Source organism: Haliotis rubra, unplaced genomic scaffold (genome assembly GCF_003918875.1).
Source record: "Haliotis rubra isolate DU_JTF1 unplaced genomic scaffold, ASM391887v1 Scf168, whole genome shotgun sequence".
In the NCBI taxonomy this organism is placed as follows: Eukaryota; Metazoa; Mollusca; class Gastropoda; order Lepetellida; family Haliotidae; genus Haliotis; species Haliotis rubra.
This window is the reverse complement of record NW_025765647.1, coordinates 241558-266833: the sequence shown is the minus strand read 5'-3', so window position 1 is coordinate 266833 and position 25276 is coordinate 241558.

Here is a 25276-nt window from a genome sequence, read left to right as displayed (position 1 = left end):
TATATACACATTGGTTCCTTGCGTGGGTATTCTCTGGCGTTGACGTATAATCATTATTTTCCTCTAGCTTTTGTCATGGAGAATTTTCGGTTGTGCGGCAGCGTGTATTTACCTCACGTGGGCCTGACGTAGATGGTCTGCCTGGGGAAGATACTGTTTTTTCCTACGATTGCTTGTTACTTACTACTGTTGAGGATGACGATGGAGATGAAGATGGTGGTGGTGAGCTGATGGCGGTGATGATGATGATGCTGTTGTTATGATGATGATGGTGTTGTTGTTGATGATGATAACGATGATGATGTTGATGATGACGTTGTTGATGTTGATGATGATAATGATGACGACAACGACATAATGGAAAATCCATCATAATCCCATTTAACTTTTCTCAGTGTCATTTCTGGAATCGAACACGGGTCTTTGACATTCCAAGCGTATGCTTGAACACTCAAGCTGCACTACATCCATTAAAGTAGAATTACAGGTACCTGCATTGTGCCTGTGTGAGAGATCACGCCTTTGAACTGAATCTCCATGTGTCCTGATTGTATATGCCGACAGTTAACTTCATAGGTGAGGACTTTGATTACTTTATTTTATGTTTATAACGCAGCATTTTTTTAGATTGTTTCCATAATCTTAAAAATAATCTGTACAAGAAACATTGATAGATTCCCAGTATGTCATGTACATGACTGTGTTTATGAACCACTATAAACTAGTGGTGACACAAGGGGTTAGAAAAAAGAGGAGCGTATCCTGTCCCACTGATAACACACGTCAGAAACACATGCAAAGACAAGTCAACTATTTATCTGGAAAAACACCGGGAAACATTGAACGAGTCAACACATGGAATTGAATCGAACATTATAGGACTATTGTAAATGATATCATCATATTTGTCATTATGCTTTTGTACAAATCAGTAAACGGGGCGGTGGGGTAGCCTGATGGTTAAAGCGTTAGATCGTCACGCCGAAGACCCGGGTTCGATTCCCCACATGGGTACAATGTGTGACGCTCATTTCTGGTGTCCCCCGCCGTGATATTGCTGGAATATTGCTAAAAGCGGCGTAAAACCAAACTCACAAATCAGTAAAATGCACTTTACTAAAATTACCAGAGTTGGTGAGTGAGCGACAGAGTAAATGACGGGGTTTGGAAACATATCTGTGCATCTGTTGAAAGAAACCCATCAGTTAGTGTTCCATTGAGAACAACATTCCTATATGAACCGAGTGGTTTTGGCATACCATTCAGTATGTGTTAATGTTAATGATATCTGCAGACAATTTCGCACAAGCGATAATAGGACTCCACAAGTCGAAAAGTACGACGCATGTCTCAGTCAGACCAAAGAGATTATAAAATTATGAAGGATAGGCAAGTGCAAGGTCAATTTTCGTTTTCATGGTACTGGGACCAGGCCTAAGTCATAAACTCCAGACACTGACGCTGCAATACACGCGCTGTGGGTGTCAATGTAACCGTAGGCGACTGCGACGTTTTACGTAGATTCACCGACATGGCAGTATATGGGCTTGACGTAACAAATGGTTTAACCAGGCAGACATATGTGAGCTAAAAGTAACCTATGGCCTAACGGTAACATCTGGCCTAAGAGTAACATAGGGCCTAACAGTAAGATAAGACCTAACACTAATATGAAACCTAATGATAACATAGGGCCTAACGGTAACATGTGACCTAACACTAATATGAAACGTGACGATAACATATCACCTAACGATAACATTGGGCCTAACGGTAAGATAAGGCCTAAGACATAGGGGTAACGATCTAATGACCTAACGATAACTAACATAGGGCCTAACGGTAAGATAAGACTAATATGAAGCCTAACGAACATACTAATATGAAATCTAACGATAACATAGGACCTAACGGTAAGATAAGACCTAACACTAAATATGAAACCTAACAATAACATAGGGCCTAACGGTAAGATAAGACCTAACACTCGATGACAATATAAAAACCTAACGATAACATAGGGCCTAACATTAGGTAAGACATAATACCTAAAGGTAACATAAGACCTAACAGTAACATAGGTCCTAAAGGTAACATTGGACCTATCAGTAATATAAAAAACGACAACCAATACCGCCTTATGTACAGACGCGTGGCCAAACCACGTACACATAACTGTACATATCAGTACGCAATACCGAGATTGAGACAAACAACAACAACCCCCACCCCCACTTCCACCTCTCTATGGGCCTCAACCACGGAAAATGTTCTAATATTTGCTGCGAAAGAACACAAAATACTTTCCCATTCAAAAATACTTCAATAACCTTCAAACCCATGAAGTAAATGCCCCCTTCCCTCCACCTTCTCCTCCCTCTCAAGTAAGACCGTCTCTTCGTTCCACGCCTTGACATGCTGGCTAGGTTTCATTACCAACCAAATTCTTTTTCGTTGTAAAAAATGCCTCGCAGTGATGCCATTCGTCTGCGTTCAAATCAACAGAAATAAGATGAAAGGAAAGTAAATTAACAAAATAACAACAAAATCTACTGTATAAACATAACTGTGACTCATTTTCCCGATGCTAACATTCGCCAAATAGCTGACAATCTAGAAAACAGCATCCCCGAATTACATGTTATTACGCCTGTTTTCTCCATCTTCTAGGACCGACCGCCTGCTTTACCATGCGCCGCAAGATTACAAAGAGCGCATCTTAATTTGAAACGAGAGATAGTAAAAACAAGTGCAAATGATTTTTCATTACTTTCGAAGAAGCCAGCTTTTAAACGCCAACCGTCGTTATTCAGCCTATGTATGATGCGAAGGAACGATCCGATCCAACTCTGCTTTCGTAATTTATAAAAGCATTTCGCTGCTTTAGCCCCCTTGGGGGATTTCAGCCAAAGAATGTTTACATAATTAGCCAGGGTTAAGAAAACTGATGATTCTCACATTTTCTCCTAATCTCACGGCCGTTGTTTACTGATGAGAAGTAAGGAATCAGGCAGCGTCGTTTGAGGTTAGAGGTACACGGTCTCTAATGAAAAAAACGCAAATCTTGTGTATGAAAAGCTAAGAGATTTGTCGGGACAGTAAACAAGATCAATTTGACAAATATTTTTTTCTGCTTACCCCGTGACAAAAAACGGCACCCTGTCGACTTCCAATTGTCTCCGAGTTTTCTGGAGATAACGTCGACCAGCACACCTCTTAGCATGAAATATTATCTTTTTGCATGAACAAGTGTGTTTGTAGAGTTTGGAAAAATATCCCGCTACTCAAATGCCTTCAACGGCTTCCCGCGTTTCTCGGTTTTTGTGTAAAACAATTACTGTAAAACCCTTACTAATGTTTAAATCATAACATTCAGAAAAAAAATAAGCGAAGGAAGAGAAAAAAATGAAAATGGCATTTGAAGCTTGTAACGGTGAAACTTCGGATTGTGTGAAATCTGGCTGTGGCAAAAAAAAGATGGCGGCAGCTTAGGTTGAATATGAAATTGATTCAAGATATACACATGTACGCCTCATCATTAAGCCCACTAATATCCCTTGCACACTTCCAACTGCTGTGATATCAGTTTAGGAACTCTGTTATGATTATATAAGTGTATGATTTGAGTTCGGTAATGAAATGTACACAGCATGGAATTCATTGCTTCATCGTCTCGCTAGTACGTCACAGGTGCAACGAGTGATACGTACGGGCCTTCACAGCGCGGCACGGATCGATAGCTTTGTTTAAACTAGACTTGAGCGGGGATATGAGAGGACAGTTCACTGATACATAGATCATCGATCCATCGTTGTGTGATCGGGGTGACATTTAAGGCTTAATAAAACTTTGAAAAAGTTGTATGAGGACTGTGGAGGATATTTTCAAATCTGACACACCAGTTACCAGCATTATGACTTGTGACTGTTCCTATGTGCTTTTCCAGGTGAATAATTAGACTAATGCTTAGTCTCTGAATATATATAAGTTTCATAGTAACAAACAGGCCCATTTAAATTGAAAAGGAGCCCCGGGGAGACCAGAGATTCAGAGATTCCTGAACCTGAGGAAATCTAGACTTGCTTTATTTAGGGCTTTAGTACTGCAGAGAGGGCTTAGCAGTAGAAAAAATAATGTGGTTCAGGGACTGTGAGACAGACTAGTGAATAATTTACTCGCCTTTGCGTGTGTTTGTGACGGGTGTTACTGGTGGGGCAGGATACGCTCACCTTTCCTTGAAAACGTAGAATAATCATTCTTATATAGTCTGAATACATGCCACCTTTCATGGATAACGACTTTTTTCTATTCTTTATCACCGTTAAATATCATGCAGCTGTTGAGACAAGTACACTGGAGAGACTTCACGCCCTATAGTCACCAGAATATAAGAAAACAAGACTTACCTTGATCCATCTGGCATGAAATCTGCCATTTCGGGCAATTACATTGTTATCTTTGTATAATATCCTTATCTCATTGGCTTCATGATTATCTGTCTGTCTGCCTGTCTGCCTGTCTGTCTGTCTGTCTGTCTGTCTGTCTGTGTGTCTGTCTGGTAACTATGTGCACTTACTCAGCAATTGCCCGATGGAGCAAAAATTAGCTCTGAAACATCGTGATAAAGAGTAAAAAGAAGTTGTTATCCATTAAAGGTGCCATGTATTCATGTTCTTGCATATTCTTTTAATGCCTTTCAAGGACTGTTTTAGTCATTCACAAACAAGGGCAGTGAGGTAGTCTAGTGGTTAAAGCTTTCGCTCGTCACGCTGAAGACACGAGTTCGATTCCCCACATGGGTACAATATGTGAAGCCCATTTTTTGTGTCCCCGCCGTGATATTGCTGGAATATTGCTAAAAGCTGCGTAAAACCCAACTCACTCACTTACTCATTCACAAACACGTGCTTATGATATAGTCTCTCGACTCTGCTTCTTGCAGAGATTTTTGAGGATGATGTAGTGTCACAACCGGTGACCCCAGAAATGGGCTTCACGCGTTATACCTATGTAGGGAATCGAACCCGGGATTTTGGCGTGACGAGCTAAAGCTTAATCACTAGACTAATTAATAACATTGCATTGAAACCACAGTGTAAGACAGCAAGTCGCAGATGTATTGGTAGTCTATTGGCAGTCTAAAAACACCACACACGCACGCACGCAAACAAACAATTCCTTCTATTAATGCCCTGTGGTGTAGTGGGTTGCAGAAAATTTTCATATTGAGAGCGGAAGGTCGTGGTTCGATCCCCGACCGCGTCATACCATGAAGACGTTTAAATAAAAACTTGTTCGGTTCCCTGCCTGGCGCTCGGCATTAATGGGTACAACAAGGACTGGTTGGCTCGGAGTCAGTATAATGTGTCTGAATGGGGTCTTCATGCTTCACTGCGGCATGGTATCTCAGTGGGCTGGCACTATAAAACCAGCTTCAGTCTAGGCTAGTACAAGCAGCCTGACATGCAAGTCAAACGCATGCACGTCGTCAGCGTGAGCGAAATATTCTCAAGCACGACGTTAAACCCAATTTCACCTCACCTCACCTCCTTCTATTAATGAATACTGTCTTACTTGTTCGACAGCCATATATTGCTGGAATATTGCTGAGTGCGGCGTTAAACAACAAACCAACTGGTTCGATGAAACTAATGACTGTTACAATGCTTTCAAATCTAAGATTGTTTTGATTACGTGTTCCGGGTTCGAACACACGATTAGCGGATCATAGCTTCAGCAGAATATAGCTCTGTTGCTTTGGACAGATGATCCACCTATGCCCAGCTTATACAAGTGGAAACAAGGGGAACTGCTCATTCGTTGCGTTTTATCACGTCTCATTCTCAGCTCTCCAGAAACACAAAACACCAACATGTACCTGTATAAGACAGGACCGAATATTCACCTTCTCTTATATTCAGCAGATTGATGTGGACCATGTACCTATGATTATTGTTTCAATATTCCTGGTTATTATCTACATACCTCATTTGTCATGATTAGAAGAAGTCTGGTTTTAATGACTCCATATCGGGTACCCCCCAGCACGCTGACACAGGAGGCGACCCTGAACTGTACCTATTTTGCCAGGTGAAGTTTCAGTGAGGATGTAGCCGTAATGGCGACGTGTTTGTTGTTCCTGTGCTGCAGGAACATACGGGTCCTTATTCTGTCGGCACCGCCGATGTTATGTATGTTTATTATTATTTTAATCGAATTTGATGCAGGTTTTATTTAATTATTACTTTCGCTTAAACACGTTTGTTTCATAGAATGGACGTGATGTAGGAAATACGTAGTACCAGGGAGACGTATATAGACTTAGTAGAAGGGAGTCTTACATAGACGTTGTAACAGGGAGACTTGTATACGTGTAGACTTAGTAGCTGGGAGTCTCATATGGACTGAGTAGCAGGGAAACGTATAGAGACTTGGTAACAGGGAGACGTATATAGGCCTAGAAGGAGGAAGACTCACATAGACTTAGTAGCTGGGAGTCTCATATGGACTGAGTAGCAGGGAAACGTATAGAGACTTGTATACGACTGGACTTTAGGAGGAGCGTATAAGACACATAGACTTAGTAGCTGGGAGTCTCATATGGACTGAGTAGCAGACGGGGAAACGTATAGAGACTTAGTAACAGGGAGACGTATATAGGCCTAGAAGGAGGAAGACTCACATAGACTTAGACTGGGAGTTAGTGAGTAGCAGGGAGACGTATAGAGACTTAGTAACAGGGAGACGTATATAGGCCTAGGAGGAGGAAGACTCACATAGACTTAGTAGCTGGGAGTCTCATATGGACTGAGTAGCAGGGAGACGTATAGAGACTTAGTAACAGGGAGACGTATATAGGCCTAGGAGGAGGAAGACTCACATAGACTTAGTAGCTGGGAGTCTCATATGGACTGAGTAGCAGGGAGACGTATATAGCTGGGAGACTACATAACAGGGAGACGTATATAGACTTAGTAGCTGGGAGTCTCATATGGACTAATTAGCAGGGAGTAGCAGGAGGAGACGTATATAGGCCTAGCATGAGACTCACATAGACTTAGTAGGGAGTCTCATAGCAGGGGACTTAGTAACAGGGGAGACGTATATAGGCCTAGAAGGAAGACTCACATAGACTTAGTAACATGGACTGAGGGAGACGTATATAGGCGTATATAGGCCTAGAAGGAGGAAGACTCACATAGACTTAGTAGCTAGGAGTCTTATATGGACTGAGTAGCAGGGAGACGTATAGAGACTTAGTAACAGGGAGACGTATATAGGCCTAGGAGGAGGAAGACTCACATAGACTTAGTAGCTGGGAGTCTCATATGGACTGAGTAGCAGGGAGACGTATAGAGACTTGGTAACAGGGAGACGTATATAGGCCTAGCATGAGGAAGACTCACATAGACTTAGTAGCTGGGAGTCTTATATGGACTGAGTAGCAGGGAGACGTATAGAGACTTAGTAACAGGGAGACGTATATAGGCCTAGGAGGAGGAAGACTCACATAGACTTAGTAGCTGGGAGTCTCATATGGACTGAGTAGCAGGGAGACGTATAGAGACTTAGTAACAGGGAGACGTATATAGGCCTAGGAGGAGGAAGACTCACATAGACTTAGTAGTCTCATATGGACGGAGGAGTCATATAGAGACTTATGGACTGAGTAGCAGGGAGACGTATAGAGACTTAGTAACAGGGAGACGTATATAGGCCTAGGAGGAGGAAGACTCACATAGACTTAGTAGCTGGGAGTCTCATATGGACTGAGTAGCAGGGAGGCGTATATAGGCCTAGAATGAGGAAGATTCATATAGACTTACTAGCTGGGAGTATTATGGACTGAGTAGCAGGAAGACGTGTATATACTTAGTAACAGGGAGACGTATATAGACCTAGAAGGAGGAAAACTCTTTTAGACTTCGCAGCTGGGAGTAGTAGTAATAATAATAATAATTTGCCATTTATATAGCGCCAAACTCCACACTAGGTATGATCATAGGGCTAACAATCAAGGCACAGCACATTATTACCCCGGATAACCCAAGCTGCCTGTTAGGCGCTAGAAGGTTATAGCCATATGACTTTTTCCACCGGGTACCCATTTTCCTGCTGGGAACAAACTCACTTGCCTAAGGTGAGACCACATGTGTGACCACTGTCACATGTGCTTCGTTGTGGGGCATTTTATTTTGGGGCAGGACTCAAGTCCTAGAAACTCTCAGGAGTCAAGCTGCCAAACACGGTCACCCATCCAAGGACTCTCCGAGCTCGACGCTGCTTAACTTCACCGATTTGTGACCTGAGCTTTGAGCACAGGACCACGCGCCGCCACGTAGCCAGACTTATGAAGACTGAGTACTAGGGAGACTTTTGTAGACTTCGTAGCAGTGAATCTTACATAGACTGAGCGGTATGGAGACTCTGTAGCAGTGCGTTCTGTGTGGAGTTAGTGGCAGGGAGACTCACACAGACTTAGTAGCAGGGAGCCCTATAGTTACTAAGTACCAAGTAGTCCTGTATCGACTTTGTAAAGTAAGAGTTATATATACGTAAGTGCAGAGTCAAATACATTTTGTAGCAGGTCGTCGTATATAGACTACAGTTCTACACAGAGACCCGGGTTGTGGTATGAGATAAAACTAAGTCACAATTTATGCGGTTATTTAACAGAAAACAAAAACCCAATGACTGGGTGATTGTGACAAGGGTAGGAGAATAGTGTCACAAGTCACTGTACAATCATAATTATCAATCTTGGATTATGACCGATTTGGATTTTATGAACAAAACGTACAAAGCATGGCTACGACATGTCGGTCGTAATTGGACATTTGCAGCTCTCAAAATGGATGCGTCAATTAATACCACATGGCAGATAACGTGACACTTGAAGACAGACAGCCATACAGATGGTAGCAGAAATTTCATGAAAACGATACGGAGTCCCGCGTAGCTACGCACTACTTTTACAAAACTTCCGCGGGGTTTCTGCGAATTTAAGTAAAACAGTTTTTGCGTTTTATTTTGCGTATGGATACTTGTTGAAACTAATTCCTTACACAATGAAACCTTGTTAATCCAGATTCTGCAAATACAGAATATCGGACGTGTCGCTTACGTGTTTACTTGACATTAGATGTCAGTAAGAATAATTCGTCTTTCTGGACTCTCGATAATCAGGACGATTCTGGATTGAGAAGGTTCCCTGATTCATCAACCATGTTTATACTACTCGGGCTGTGGGGTAGCCTAGTGGTTAAAGCGTTCGCTCGTCACGATGAAGACACGGGTTCGATTCCCCCACACGGGTATAATTTGAAGCCTATTTCTGATATCCCCGCCGTGATATTGTTGGCATAATTGCTAAAAGCGGCGTAAAACCACACTCACTCACTCTGTTTATACTGAGGTTATTTTTAGCAATCTAAGGCGCCGCAATTCGCTGTGCAGAGTTACCTCCCTTGGGGAACGTATGATAGTGGGTTTGAATCACGGTTCGCTCCGATTACGTTTGCACGCCTGTCTGCATCAAACTCGTGTTTTCACCGAAGTGGTGCAAGTCTGAGATCTGCATTACTCCAGGCTTTCCTCCCTCATTAAGCAGACACGCCGTGATGTAACGAGAACACTGTTCCAATCGCTGTTAAACCCAACACATTCACTCGTGTAATCATCCATATACATATGCATCAAATAAAGCGTAGTTAGAGCCGCGCATGGATAGTCTAGTGTTTGAAGTGTCGACTCGTCATGACGAGGACCGGGTTCGACTCCCGATGACTATCACTGACGTCTTCCACTGTAATAAGGATGGACTATTTCGGGAATGATGTAAAACGCAACTCACTCGACACAGTCACTGGATTGTCTGATCAGTATTAAATTATTTACTGACCATCTTCATACAGCTGGAATATTGTTGAATGCGGCGTTAAGCAGCACACAGAAACTTTAGTGAGTGAGTGAGTTCGGTTTTACGCTGCCTTTAGCAATATTCCAGCAATATCACTGCAGGGACACCAGAAATGGGCTTCACATATTGTACCCATGTGGGGAATCGAACTCGTGTCTTTAGCGTGACGAGCGAAAGCCTTAACCACTCGACTACCTCACTGCCCTTGTTTGTGAATGACTAAAACAGTCCTTGAAAGGCATTAAAGAATATGCAAGAACATGAATACATGACACCTTTAATGGATAACAACTTCTTTTTACTCTTTATCACGATGTTTCAGAGCTAATTTTTGCTCCATCGGGCAATTGCTGAGTATGTGCACATAGTTACCAGACAGACAGACATGCAGACAGACAGGCAGACAGACAGATAATCATGAAGCCAATGAGATAAGGATATTATACAAAGATAACAATGTAATTGCCCGAAATGGCAGATTTCATGCCAGATGGATCAAGGTAAGTCTTGTTTTCTTATATTCTGGTGACTGTAGGGCGTGAAGTGTCTCCGGTGTACTTGTCTCAACAGCTGCATGATATTTAACGGTGATAAAGAATAGAAAGAAGTCGTTATCCATGAAAGGTGGCATGTATTCAGACTATATAAGAATGATTATTCTACGTTTTCATGGAAAGGTGAGCGTATCCTGCCCCACCAGTAACACCCGTCACAAACACATGCAAAGGCGAGTAAATTATTCACCTGAAAAGGCACATAGGAACAGTCACAAGTCGGTGTGAGGAGCGAATGCCCTAACCCACAGAGACACTTCACACAAACGAACTCAGAACACTAGAGCATATAGTGGCAATAAAGATTCTTTAGTGCGATAATCGAACATCGTCTCAAGCGGTTTATGAGATGATTAATGTGGAGTCTCACTGCATAAAGTATGTAATATAAATTTGACATTTTAGTCGGTATAGAAAGTATGGTGCTATAAAAATGGCATGAGATTCCAAACAACAAATTATTAATTTTCTTGAAACCTACGACAACAAAGGCGCATCACGAAGCGTACGTTGGTGTTCACACAAACGCAGATGAATCGGCTTGGGATGCTACGTCCCGTAGCAATAAGCGGAACCTCGGGAGAGAGGGCACACCTCTGTGAAGTATCTGCCGAAACCTTCGGAGTCTGGTTCCCGTTATCTGATCAAGGATTAATTCGCCATTTGTTGTTCTTCCTCACTTAGAGAAAACAAACGGAACGGAGTTAAATAAATCAAAACCTAACGGCGAACATGTGGCAGGATACGACGCGCGAGGCCGACACGCGAGTAGCATATACCGCGCGATCTTCAGTTCCGCTTTGTTTACTTCGTCACTTGGTTTTGTCAAATCAAATTACCTTTAGCATGGCGTTGTCAATTTCTACTGGGTGGCAAGGCGCGTGAAAAGCACATGTTCATTTCGACAATATATGAGTTAAGGAATTTTCTGACATGTGGTGTGTTTATGCGACGAGAGGGTATTACGGATTTTTTTCAAGCGGAATGTCTATCTGTGCTTGCGCGCGATTAAGTAACAGGTCAAAGCCGTGCGCGATTTGCTTGAAAACCATCGTTTTAGATCATTAACTCTATTTAGTATCTGTGGGCCTTTTCGGACTAAAAACCCACAATAAAGATAATAAAGCAGCGCGGTTCCAAACGTGCTAAGTCGAGGGTGAAAAAGCCAGTTGTTCAAACTCTTTTACAGAACAATATGTTTTAGAGGTATTTTCTCTTGTATGAGTTGTTTGTAGCTCGGCAGCTGCAGTTGTTAACTAATGCATGTTAAACACATAAAGTGACAGTTTTAATTTTACAGAGATGTTTTTTTAGGTTTTATTATTATTTTGTTTTTTTTAACAGAAATGTCTTTGTTGGAAGACTGACTCAAGAACATCGTGTGGACACGACGAAAATGAATACATACAATACAGTCAGGAATACAGATACCATGGCCAAGGTTCGAATGTATTGGGGAATACAGCATATGTGGAGTTAATCATGGATCTCCTTTGTGTCTCTAATGTCACCAAACATGCGATAAGCATTTGACACATGTCAGTCACGAGAAGTTCAAGAACGCGTGATTTTTTATGTCTCTTGTTTGTGTATCATGGCTGTGATTATTGAAACACAGCCTTCCAATGCTGGGTGTTCTATAAATGTTTTGAGTAGTATTACCAGGAACTGTGTTCCCGATTATATTATTAATTTTGTCTTTATAATTCGTTCTGATCGAATACTTTGAAATCTATCTAATTGCAAGAAGGTTAATGAACACAAAAGAGTTCAGTGGTTTAATGTTTAATGGATGATAATGCAGGCACGCATACAATCAGAACATTCAGTTGAATTATTTGCGTCCAATACAGAGAGGCGCTTCCTGACCGTGTCAACACACGTTACATGATGGCACTTTTTGTGGTCTCTCCCTTATATTATCGGCAATACGACCTTCCGGGATAACTGAAATAATTTGAACTCAACGCCAAATCCTATTTCACCTTACCTTACTTTACCTCACCTCACAGCGAATCAATGGATCGTTGAAATGGTGAAGACTGTACCCACACCCTTAAGCACTGTTTATGCATAGTTAAGTATATTGTTTACATACAGAAACGGGGCGGTTGGGTAGCCCAGTGGTTAAAACGTTCGCTCGTCACGCCGAATATCCGGGTTCGATTCTACACATGGGTACAATGTGTGGAGCCCATTATGGTGTTCCCCCGACGTGATATTGTTGGAATATTGCTAAAAGCGGCGTAAAACTTATCTCACTCACTCACATACAGAAACGACAGCTACAGAAACTTTATATTTAACTGCGACCTCAATTTTATCGATCGGAAGATCGATTGTTAATATGCCGATTCAATGATATTCTGATTATCTCCACAAGAAACTAAAATATCTCCTTATCTGATATCAAGGCCGCGTTCCTCAAAACGATCTCAGCGCTGAGATAAACTTAAATCCCATTCGTAAATATAGGCTTACGATTGTCGTAGCGATAAGACCCGTGAACATCCAGGTTAGAATTGGTCTTTAGTAACCCATGCTTGTCGTAAGAGGATCTAGTGGTCAGGCTCACTGACTTGGCTGACACATACGATCCTATCCCAGTTCCGTAGATCGATGCTCATGCTGTTGATCACTGGATTGTCTGGTCAAGACTCGATTATTTACAAGCCGTTGCCATGTAGGTGAATGCCGCTGAGTGCGTCGTTAAACAACACCTAACCAACCAACGTAGCGACAAAATCAAGGTAGAATTAAGTGGAAAAGTAGAACCGTAGCATGTTCCTGACCTGTCGTGAAGTATTACAAAATCACTGGATCGTTTGGTACATACTCGATTGTTTACAAACCACAATCACGTAGCTGGAATATCGCCGACCGCGGCGTACAGAAACAAAGAAACGAACCTAAGAAGAACGTAACATGTTCAGATAGTCTTACCGTTCTTTAAAATGTCGTCTAAACGTGGTCTGCTTAGCGTATTCTTTTCTGAATGTTTTACTTAATGACGTATTCGCGGTCCACTCAACGTAGTAATGATTTCTTTTTCATTTTTAACTTCAAAGTCGGGCTCAACTACCTGAAGTTGGGTTCAAAATGCTGAAGTGCTTAACCATGTATAATATAAGTCTTGCACAATTTGTTTCACTAAAACTCCCTTCCAGACAAACTCTGTGAACCGAACAGTGTGACACATATCTTCAAATACTTTGTTCAAGCTCATACGAAAATGAGTTATTTGTTTTTAGTTTCGCCGTAATTCGTTCATCCGCCTTTTGAGGGTGAGGTCAAATTGCGTTCTTCAGTTTAGAATCCCACCTCCGAGTGTTTGTTTGTTGTTTAACGCCGCACCCAGCAATATTCCACGTATATAATGCATTGGAGTCTGCAAATAATGGAGTTTGGACCAGACAATCCAGTGACTGACATTATGAGCATCGACCTATACAAATGCCATGCATCAGCGACTCAGTGTGCGAAATAGTTTCTAAATTTGGTCAGCCGGTCGGGCTAGCTATACCTGAAAGTTACTAGCCCACGAAATAATTCACTAGCCCGAAATTTGAATGTAGAAACTAAGCAATAGATTACAAAAATAGATGAGAATAAGATATTGTCGGCATGACGCGGGTTTCATTATTAAGCTGCTAATATGATGAACATTTTTATCAGGCCATAATCTTGCATGATTTAAAATTGTATCAAAACTTAACAAGTCGGAGAGAGTGGTATACATGTATTTACAAAGTGACCCCTGAAATATCACTAGCCAGTCGGGCAGTGACTGAGATTTACTGACCCGACTGGATTTTTAGGAACCACGGGCTAGCGGGCCAGTGGCTATTTTGCACACTGGGCCTGACCACCCGAACCGGAACCCGAACCTGTCTATCGCCCTAAGGATGGGAGCACGTTAATTAGTTTTGGTACTTCCAAACAATCATGAAAAGCATCAGAATTCCCAAGACGATTCCGTTTCAAGTCTGACTTTATCAACAGGAATGTTGTGATTATCATTCTCGATAAATTAGCCATGGAGTAAACATATACGTTTCAGCGGATGCGCAAATGTATTGCTTTAATCACACATTTTCTTGGTAACGTGACCACCATTGAGGAGACTTGTTGCGCATCGTCTCCCGTTATTTAAAAGGCAGGGCCATGTGTTTCCAAGATTGAAATGATCGTCTCCGGCTGGGCTACTAATAACTAAAATATTTCACATTTTCCAATTATACTTATATAATATGTGTGCACGAGGGAAAATGAACACGGTTGAAGTGGAGACTTTGCACGTGGTCTAAACAGCTGCCAGAGAACCCAAGGTCACGTGATCCATAGTTCTCTTTCATCAGCCCTCTGCGACTGTTTATCACACAGAAATGTTGGAATAAATAAAACCTATGCGTAATTATCATATAACAAACTGACAAGACCGGATTTGGGGGAAATAAAGGTTTTGAATCCGATCTATTTTGGACTCTGGGACGGCGGAAGGGTGGAAGCGGAGAGTGGTGAATGACGGTACACATACAGAAGAGAAAAGCGACATAATGTGTATAAACATCTGGCTGATTATCGAGACCGTGTGATTATCTTTATATGATCTACAAATGTTTCGTCTCATTACAAGTTCCATTATGACGATTTTCAAACATCTGTTTTACGTATTCATCCGCTATCTCCGCCATCGTTGTTTATTTTACAGCGCGTGCGCACATCGAATCGTTTTTCGTCACTCACCAAAGGAGCGACTGGTAAACATGACGGATCTGAGCTAATATCAAACTTTTCCTCATAATTTACGCTAATATACACAACCGCTCTCCGCCTTTCAGGTGTATCTTGACTGTGATTTATTCCGGCGCGAAGAGAAAAGGACCAGCTCGCTGCTTAATGCCCGTACTATTTTTTACCCTTGCCCGGCGGAGGAAATTTACAATTCCATTCAAACAGCTGGAAAACTATAAATTTGTAATTCGTCCCCTCACAATCTCATTATCCACAGAATTATACTCCATTCTCCTTTCTTAAGCATTTCTATCTTTGCAAATGCCTTGATTTTTCAGTTTCGCCGGTGTAAAGTTTGCGATAACCGTAAGATTTATTCCCGATCCTATTGCACGCAAAGCACGAGGCTCTCGCTTCGCACGTCGCACGTGCGAGGCAGTCAATCTACTAACTGCTTATCACCCCGCTGCTGACATCTCTCGCTGTTCTATATGACCCCCGGGTTTCGTCGGCTTTGATCTTTGGTGTTCATTAAGGAAAAAGTAAATAAAGAGTAACAAAATGTGCGTCTAAATGCGCTCGGAGACACGTTTGGAAAAAGCTACTTTTCTAGGGAAAGCGAAAGGTTGTGATTTCTCTTTGTAATGCACGGAGATAGATTTGATTTTAGGGTTGATATACTTCACGCATAACACTATAAAGTACATTAATTAAATTAATTCGGGTTTCTATCAGCATGAGAACAACGTTTGGATTTGGGGGAGCTGGATGTTTGTATATATCCATGTTATTCTTACACACAGTTATCCCTTAATCCATGCAATATTAACTCGCAAATATCTAATTTATATTATATTATTTTAATTTTTATTATATTTTGTATTTGTTTTTCACAATTCAGGTGCTGATGAAAAGATAAACTATCACCACACTTTTAACCTTAATGTTACTGAACTGATTCTGAACGGAACGTCGGTAGGGATTTATTGCCTAGCGACGCTCTACATATCCACGACGGATCAAAAGCAATAAAACTGCTTTTTCCAGGAGACAAAACTCTAGTGAATGGTGTATCCAGTTCTGTTCGTATCTGATCGTGAATCAGTAACCGAGCACTTTGTAATGTTACAAAATAGCGCTCAGATCGTACGCAGTTGAGTGCCTCAAGTTGCGCCTGCGTCCTATCGATTTCCGTGTCACGTGACTTTGCGACAGCGATATGGTTGTTGCAAACGAAACTACTTATTATTGCTTGTGAATGGCGATATTAAACTCGGTCGTAAAATGCTTGATTGCACGCTAAGCACACGGCATTGTTTTGTACTCTAGTACCCCTTGGGTTCTTGGGTTTAACATAAACAGTTGGAAAACTTGGGCTAACCACCAACGATTATGATGCTCGTTTAAATATTCAAATATGTGTACGATGTCTACTTCATTTCATGTGTATCTGACGGTGTTACGTACAATATAGATCAAGTTAATATACTGCCAAAATACGAAACACCCATAACTCAATCCCAATTTGTTTTAATGAAGGAGTTTTTATTTGAATGTTTTGTTGATTTATCATTTATTCAATATTTACTATGTTTATGTATATTTTATGTAGTTCATTGGATATTTTGTGTTTGTTGTTGTGTCTTTTTTTTGTTTTATTTTTTATTCTATTTTTAATATTTTAATTATTTTTTTAATATTTTTTTATAGGACCAGTATGTGTAATCCTATTGCCTCTTTAGATAGAATCAGTAACCGGGGAGTAGAGGAGGGTGGGGGTTCGAATCTTCTGATGGCTTCATCAGGGCAGTTAAATGATAAACTCATAACGTGGCACTCGTCGCGAATGTTTGTCCTTTCAGTAAACCTGCTAGTCTTGACATGGTAGGGCCACCGGTGAACCAGTACACTGCCGAGTTGTACGTTGGGGGCGCCAGTAAACCTGCTAGTCTGGACATGGTAGGGCCACCGGTGAACCAGTACACTGCCGAGTCGTACGTTGGGGGCGCCAGTAAACCTGCTAGTCTGGACATGGTAGGGCCACCGGTGAACCAGTACACTGCCGAGTGCCGAGATTGTACGTTGGGGGCGCCAGTAAAGCTGCTAGTCTGGACATGGTAGGGCCACAGGTGAACCAGTACACTGCCGAGTTGTACGTTGGGGGCGCCAGTAAAGCTGCTAGTCTGGACATGGTAGGGCCACCGGTGAACCAGTACACTGCCGAGTTGTACGTTGGGGGCGCCAGTAAAGCTGCTAGTCTGGACATGGTAGGGCCACAGGTGAACCAGTACACTGCCGAGTTGTACGTTGGGGGCGCCAGTAAAGCTGCTAGTCTGGACATGGTAGGGCCACCGGTGAACCAGTACACTGCCGAGTTGAACGTTGGGGGCGCCAGTAAAGCTGCTAGCCTGGACATGGTAGGGCCACCGGTGAACCAGTACACTGCCGAGTTGAACGTTGGGGGCGCCAGTAAACCTGCTAGTCTGGACATGGTAGGGCCACCGGTGAACCAGTACACTGCCGAGTTGTACGTTGGGGGCGCCAGTAAACCTGCTAGTCTGGACATGGTAGGCCACCGGTGAACCAGTACACTGCCGAGTTGTACGTTGGGGCGCCAGTAAACCTGCTAGTGTGGACATGGTAGGGCCACCGGTGAACCAGTACACTGCCGAGTTGTACGTTGGGGGCGCCAGTAAACCTGCTAGTCTGGACATGGTAGGGCCACCGGTGAACCAGTACACTGCCGAGTTGTACGTTGGGGGCGCCAGTAAAGCTGCTAGTCTGGACATGGTAGGGCCACAGGTGAACCAGTACACTGCCGAGTTGTACGTTGGGGGCGCCAGTAAAGCTGCTAGTCTGGACATGGTAGGGCCACCGGTGAACCAGTACACTGCCGAGTTGAACGTTGGGGGCGCCAGTAAAGCTGCTAGCCTGGACATGGTAGGGCCACCGGTGAACCAGTACACTGCCGAGTTGAACGTTGGGGGCGCCAGTAAACCTGCTAGTCTGGACATGGTAGGGCCACCGGTGAACCAGTACACTGCCGAGTTGTACGTTGGGGGCGCCAGTAAACCTGCTAGTCTGGACATGGTAGGGCCACCGGTGAACCAGTACACTGCCGAGTTGTACGTTGGGGGCGCCAGTAAACCTGCTAGTGTGGACATGGTAGGGCCACCGGTGAACCAGTACACTGCCGAGTTGTACGTTGGGGGCGCCAGTAAACCTGCTAGTGTGGACATGGTAGGGCCACCGGTGAACCAGTACACTGCCGAGTTGTACGTTGGGGGCGCCAGTAAAGCTGCTAGTCTGGACATGGTAGGGCCACAGGTGAACCAGTACACGGCCGAGTTGTACGTTGGGGGCGCCAGTAAAGCTGCTAGTCTGGACATGGTAGGGCCACCGGTGAACCAGTACACTGCCGAGTTGAACGTTGGGGGCGCCAGTAAACCTGCTAGTCTGGACATGGTAGGGCCACCGGTGAACCAGTACACTGCCGAGTTGTACGTTGGGGGCGCCAGTAAAGCTGCTAGTCTGGACCTGGTAGGGCCACCGGTGAACCAGTACACTGCCGAGTTGTACGTTGGGGCGCCAGTAAAGCTGCTAGTCTGGACATGGTAGGGCCACAGGTGAACCAGTACACTGCCGAGTTGAACGTTGGGGCGCCAGTAAAGCTGCTAGTCTGGACATGGTAGGGCCACCGGTGAACCAGTACACTGCCGAGTTGAACGTTGGGGGCGCCAGTAAAGCTGCTAGTCTGGACATGGTAGGGCCACCGGTGAACCAGTACACTGCCGAGTTGTACGGTGGGGGCACCAGTAAACCTGCTAGTCTGGACATGGTAAGGCCACTACGTCTGGCTTTCTTTCTACTTTAAACTATCGAACTGAGATATAACTCGAATACGTTTCAAAGAAGAATAACGAGAACATATTCATTATTTTACTGTAACCTGTTCTCCTTCTCCAGGCGTCACCATATCGCCAATCCCTACTCCAGACATCACCACAACAGAACCTACTCCAGACATCACCACTCCAGACATCACCAAAAACAAAGTCACTACTCCAGACATCACCACAAACCCAGCCATTACTCCAGACATCACCACAAACCCAGTCACTACTCCAGACATCACCACAAACCCAGCCACTACTCCAGACATCACCACAAACCCAGCCATTACTCCAGACATCACCACAAACCCAGTCACTACTCCAGACATCACCACAAACCCAGCCACTACTCCAGACATCACCACAAACCAAGCCACTACTCCAGACATCACCACAAACCCAGCCACTACTCCAGACATCACCACAACAGAACCTACTCCAGACATCACCACAAACCCAGCCACTACTCCAGACATCACCACAAACCCAGCCACTACTCCAGACATCACCACAACAGAACCTACTCCAGACATCACCACAAACCCAGCCACTACTCCAGACATCACCACAAACCCAGCCACTACATCCAGACATCACCACATCACCCAACCCAGCTACTCCAGACATCACCACAAACCCAGCCACTACTCCAGACATCACCACAAACCCAGCCACTACTCCAGACATCACCACAAACCCAGCCACTACTCCAGACATCACCACAAACCCAGCCACTACTCCAGACATCACCACAAACCCAGCCACTACTCCAGACATCACCACAAACCCAGCCACTACTCCAGACATCACCACAAAGCCAGCCACTACTCCAGACATCACCACACAACCCAGCCACTACTCCAGACATCACCACAAACCCAGCCACTACTCCAGACATCACCACAAACCCAGCCACTACTCCAGACATCACCACAAACCCAGCCACTACTCCAGACATCACCACACAACCCAGCCACTACTCCAGACATCACCACAAACCCACCACAAACCTACTACTCCAGACATCACCACAAACCCAGCCACTACTCCAGACATCACCACAAACCCAGCCACTACTCCAGACATCACCACAAACCCAGCCACTACTCCAGACATCACCACAAACCAGCCACTACTCCAGACATCACCACAAACAGAAGCCACTACTCCAGACATCACCACAAACCCAGCCACTACTCCAGACATCACCACAAACCCAGCCACTACTCCAGACATCACCACAAACCCAGACCACTACAACCAGACATCACCACCACAAACCCAGCCACCTACTCCAGACATCACCACAAACCCAGCCACTACTCCAGACATCACCACAAACCCAGCCACTACTCCAGACATCACCACAAACCCAGCCACTACTCCAGACATCACCACAAACCCAGCCACCCAGACATCACCACAAACCCAGCCACTCACCACAAACCCAGACATCACCACAAACCCAGCCCTACTCCAGACATCACCACAAACCCAGCCACTACTCCAGACATCACCACAACAACCGAACCACCACTCTCAGACATCACCACACAACCCAGAACCTAGACATCAGACATCCAGACATCACCACAAACCCAGTCACTCCTACTCCAGACATCAGACATCACAAACCCAGCCACTACTCCAGACATCACCACAAACCACTCCAGACATCACCCAAACAACAGCCCTACTCCAGACATCACCACAGACACTCAGACATCACCACAAACCCAGCCACTACTCCAGACATCACCACAATCCAGCCAGCCACTACTCCAGACATCACCACAAACCCAGCCACTACTCCAGACATCACCACAAACCCAGCCACTACTCCAGACATCACCACAGCCACTACTCCAGACATCACCACCACTACTCCAGACATCACCACAAACCCAGCCACTACTCAGACATCACCACAAACCCAGCCACTACTCCAGACATCACCACAAACCCAGCCACTACTCCAGACATCACCACAAACCCAGCCACTACTCCAGACATCACCACAAACCCAGCCACTACTCCAGACATCACCACAAACCCAGCCACTACTCCAGACATCACCACAAACCCAGCCACTACTCCAGACATCACCACAAACCCAGCCACTACTCCAGACATCACCACAAAGCCAGCCACTACTCCAGACATCACCACAAACGGAGCCACTACTCCAGACATCGCCACAAACCCAGATCACCACTACTCCAGACATCACCACAAACCCAGCCACTACTCCAGACATCACCACAAAGCCCATTGCTCCAGACATCACCACACAAACCAAGTCACTACTCCAGACATCACCACAAACCCAGCCACTACTCCAGACATCACCACAAACCCAGCCACTACTCCAGACATCACCACAAACCCAGCCACTACTCCAGACATCACCACAAACCCAGCCACTACTCCAGACATCACCACACCCAGCCACTACTCCACGGCACAAAGCCACTACTCAGACATCGCCACAAACATCCACCACAAACCCAGCCACTACTCCAGACATCACCACCCAGCCACACTACTCCAGACATCACCACAAACCCAGCCACTACTCCAGACATCACCACAAACCCAGCCACTACTCCAGACATCACCACAAACCCAGCCACTACTCCAGACATCGCCACAAACCGAACCACTACTCCAGACATCACCACAACAGAACCTACTCCAGACATCACCACAAACCCAGCCACTACTCCAGACATCACCACAAACCCAGCCACTACTCCAGACATCACCACAACAGAACCTACTCCAGACATCACCACAAACCCAGCCACTACTCCAGACATCGCCACAAACCCAGCCACTACTCCAGACATCACCACAAACCTCCAGACATCACCACTACTACTCAGACATCACCACAAACCCAGCCACTACTCCAGACATCACCACAAACCCAGCCACTACTCCAGACATCACCACAAACCCAGCCACTACTCCAGACATCACCACAAACCCAGCCACTACTCCAGACATCACCACAAACCCAGCCACTACTCCAGACATCACCCCACAGACCCAGCCACTACTCCAGACATCACCACAAACACCCAGCCACCTACTCCAGACATCACCACAACAGAACCAACTCCAGACATCACCACAAACCCAGCCACTACTCCAGACATCACCACAACAAAACCTACTCCAGACATCACCACAACAACAGAGCCTACTCCAGACATCACCACAACCACACAACCGTCTCCAGACATCACCACAAACCCAGCCATTACTCCAGACAAGTACAGAACCTATTCCAGACATCACCTAAACTCCAGGACCTATTTTAGATATCATACAACTCCAGTACCCCTTCAGGCATCACTACAAGTACAGAACCTATTCCAGATATCACCACAACTTCAGGACCTGTTTCAGACATCACCACAAGTACAAAACCTATTCATGACATCACCACAAGTACAGAACCTATTCCAGATATCACCACAACTTCAGGAAATGTTTCAGACATCACCACAAGTACAAAACCTATTCCAAACATCACCACAACTGCAGCATCCAATCTGGGCATCACCATAAGCACGCAACCTATTCCAGACATCACCACAACCCCAGGAACTATTCCAGACATCACCACAACTCCAGGACCTGCTTCAGACATCACCACAAGTTACCATCTTCCGACCTTGAGCGAGAAAAGCGAACACTTTCACCCCCATCTCACTGCATCACGGACAAAACACGACCAGGTTGTGAGACCCTCGGTCTTGGCTGATTGCATTACCAAGTATTACCGACCTGATTCGTCTGACCAAAACTCTATAATTCACAATGTAAAATTGCAAATTGCGGCTATGAATAACAAGCTTCCATCCACCCTAGAACCCAGTGAAACAAGGCTGGCGCCCAATGCCTCACATCATACTTATCAACTAAAGCGAAACGCGTTCTGACTTAAAAAACACAACTAGAATACTTCAAAACACATGTTTCTGAATCCCAGCCACTTAAACGCAACTACATAATCCCAGAGAATCCCCCATTATGATGATTCTCTATTACATTTACCTCACTGAGTTACCTCAACTGTATTGTGGTGAGATTCTTTAAAGAGCTGTATGATCATAAGAAGTGTATCATGTATTGAAAAAAACACAGGACTTGTGACGCTCAGTCCCCAGTGAACAGAGCCCATCAGAGCAATGGCGCATGCGGGGACGACAATAACTGAGCAAACGACGCCACATGAAACGATGAATGTACTGCGTTCTTCTCAGTAGGAGATAGGTTTTCGGGTATGGGCCTGCTTCAGTAAACAGAAGTAAGTCCCGTAAACCCATCTCGTGTCGCGTCGCGGGCAAACCAGTGAGTTTCTACATCTTTACAGTATGTTTTATAGATGCAGACGACAATGCGAGCAGGTGATGGGAGAGCGCGAGACTGCTACTTTCCGGTCATGCGCACTCGAGGCAGGTCCTCGCGCAGTAGGGTAGCAAAGATCAAAGGAAGTGCCTCGGTTTCCGACACAGTCGTAGCCCCCCAGAAATCTTAAAATGTAGAGTTTTTATTTATACCTTCAGTTGAACCGTCAAGCTTTCCCGAAGCTCGAATTTAATCAAAAGCAACTGGGCCAGAAAATGTTTGTTCCACACGCGACTTTAACTAATTTTGATGTTTTCATTTCAAAGATTCCTCCACCGTTTGATGTTTCTAATGGATATTAAATATTGCGGGTTAAACTATGCATAAAATACCGTCAATTTATGTAGGTTGTGTTCTCCAGTGGGGGTAGGATTTGAAGCACTGGTGTCAAACTTTGAAATAATTCGAGGGGGAGGAGGGGCGTTAAAAAGCTCAATGAAATATCCTTTAAGAATGATCTTCAAATAAATTCATCCCATCCTACACGTGTACCTATAAAAATCAGTAATAAATGAATAATGTATGTGTATGTAATTACATGTTGGAAGAGGTTATTTAATCAAATATGAATCCATTTTGTATGTTCTTTGGCCTGCATGAGATATTATCGCCGTCAAAAGACTTTATTTGTGGGTTGGTTTCTGCTAAGGGCGACAGAGAGTTTGCATATGTTATAATCAGCATCCTGTACTAATTTGAAACATCTAAGCGCATAACATCGTCATTAGAAATATGCTCATCATTAGATGCTTTTCGGCGTGATAAACATATAGCAACGTTAGTTTGATTGATCAAACTGCTTTGAGTCTTCCCTTATGTTTGTCCACAGAAACATTAAACGAAATATGTGCATTAAGCCGCTTTATGAAGCATAGCAAGGCTTTCACGTATTAAGTGAACATCTATCAGCATACAAACTTAAGTATTTATAAATATGTTCTACTTCCAACTTTCTAATCTGACTGAGAAATGTCGTGAGAACTAATAAACTTGAAAATGTCACCGCAGATCAAACTATATTCATTTACAGACACTATACATATGAATTATAGCGTACGTTTATGATTGTATATTCCTCAGGGAGCTGATATACCGCTCGAGTGAACACTGACTCTTTGGCTTTTCCTGTGCTGTAGCCACGCTTATGTGGATCATATTATTAGGATATTTGGTGAAAAATGATGAAATGAAGAACTTTTTCATATCCAACACTTCAATTTCATTTTATCATAACAGTAAAGCAAGATCAAACGTATTTAAACTGGAACTATATGTTTAACTGATAGTTGATAAGGTATAATTTCAACTTACAGTGTCTAATATAAAAATATGCGCAGAAGTGGGGTGTTTTTGGTTATTTTTTTGTTAAATTGAAAAATCAAACAACCTGTTTTCATTCTCCACAAGTCAATTTTACTCAATAGATTATTAATGTTTGGGGGTTTTTTAAGAAAAAGAATCTTTAAAAATTGCGTTCCTTAAAGGGAAACAGAAACACTGACAATCCCTTGTGAACACGACTTTGAAACAAATCACAGTCCTGTATTGCTCATGCAATTCATCGCTATAGATGATTTGTTAAAATATGATCACTTAGTGAACCTAATCCCTTTCATCTTGCTAAAGAAACAAAGGTTTTACAATCTGATATTTTTGTTAAACGATAATATTTTCTCAACAACTATAAATCTTAAGACATTTAATCCCATTCTTGCTAATTCCACGTCTTTCAGAAATCTTTTCAAGCATGGCTGGAA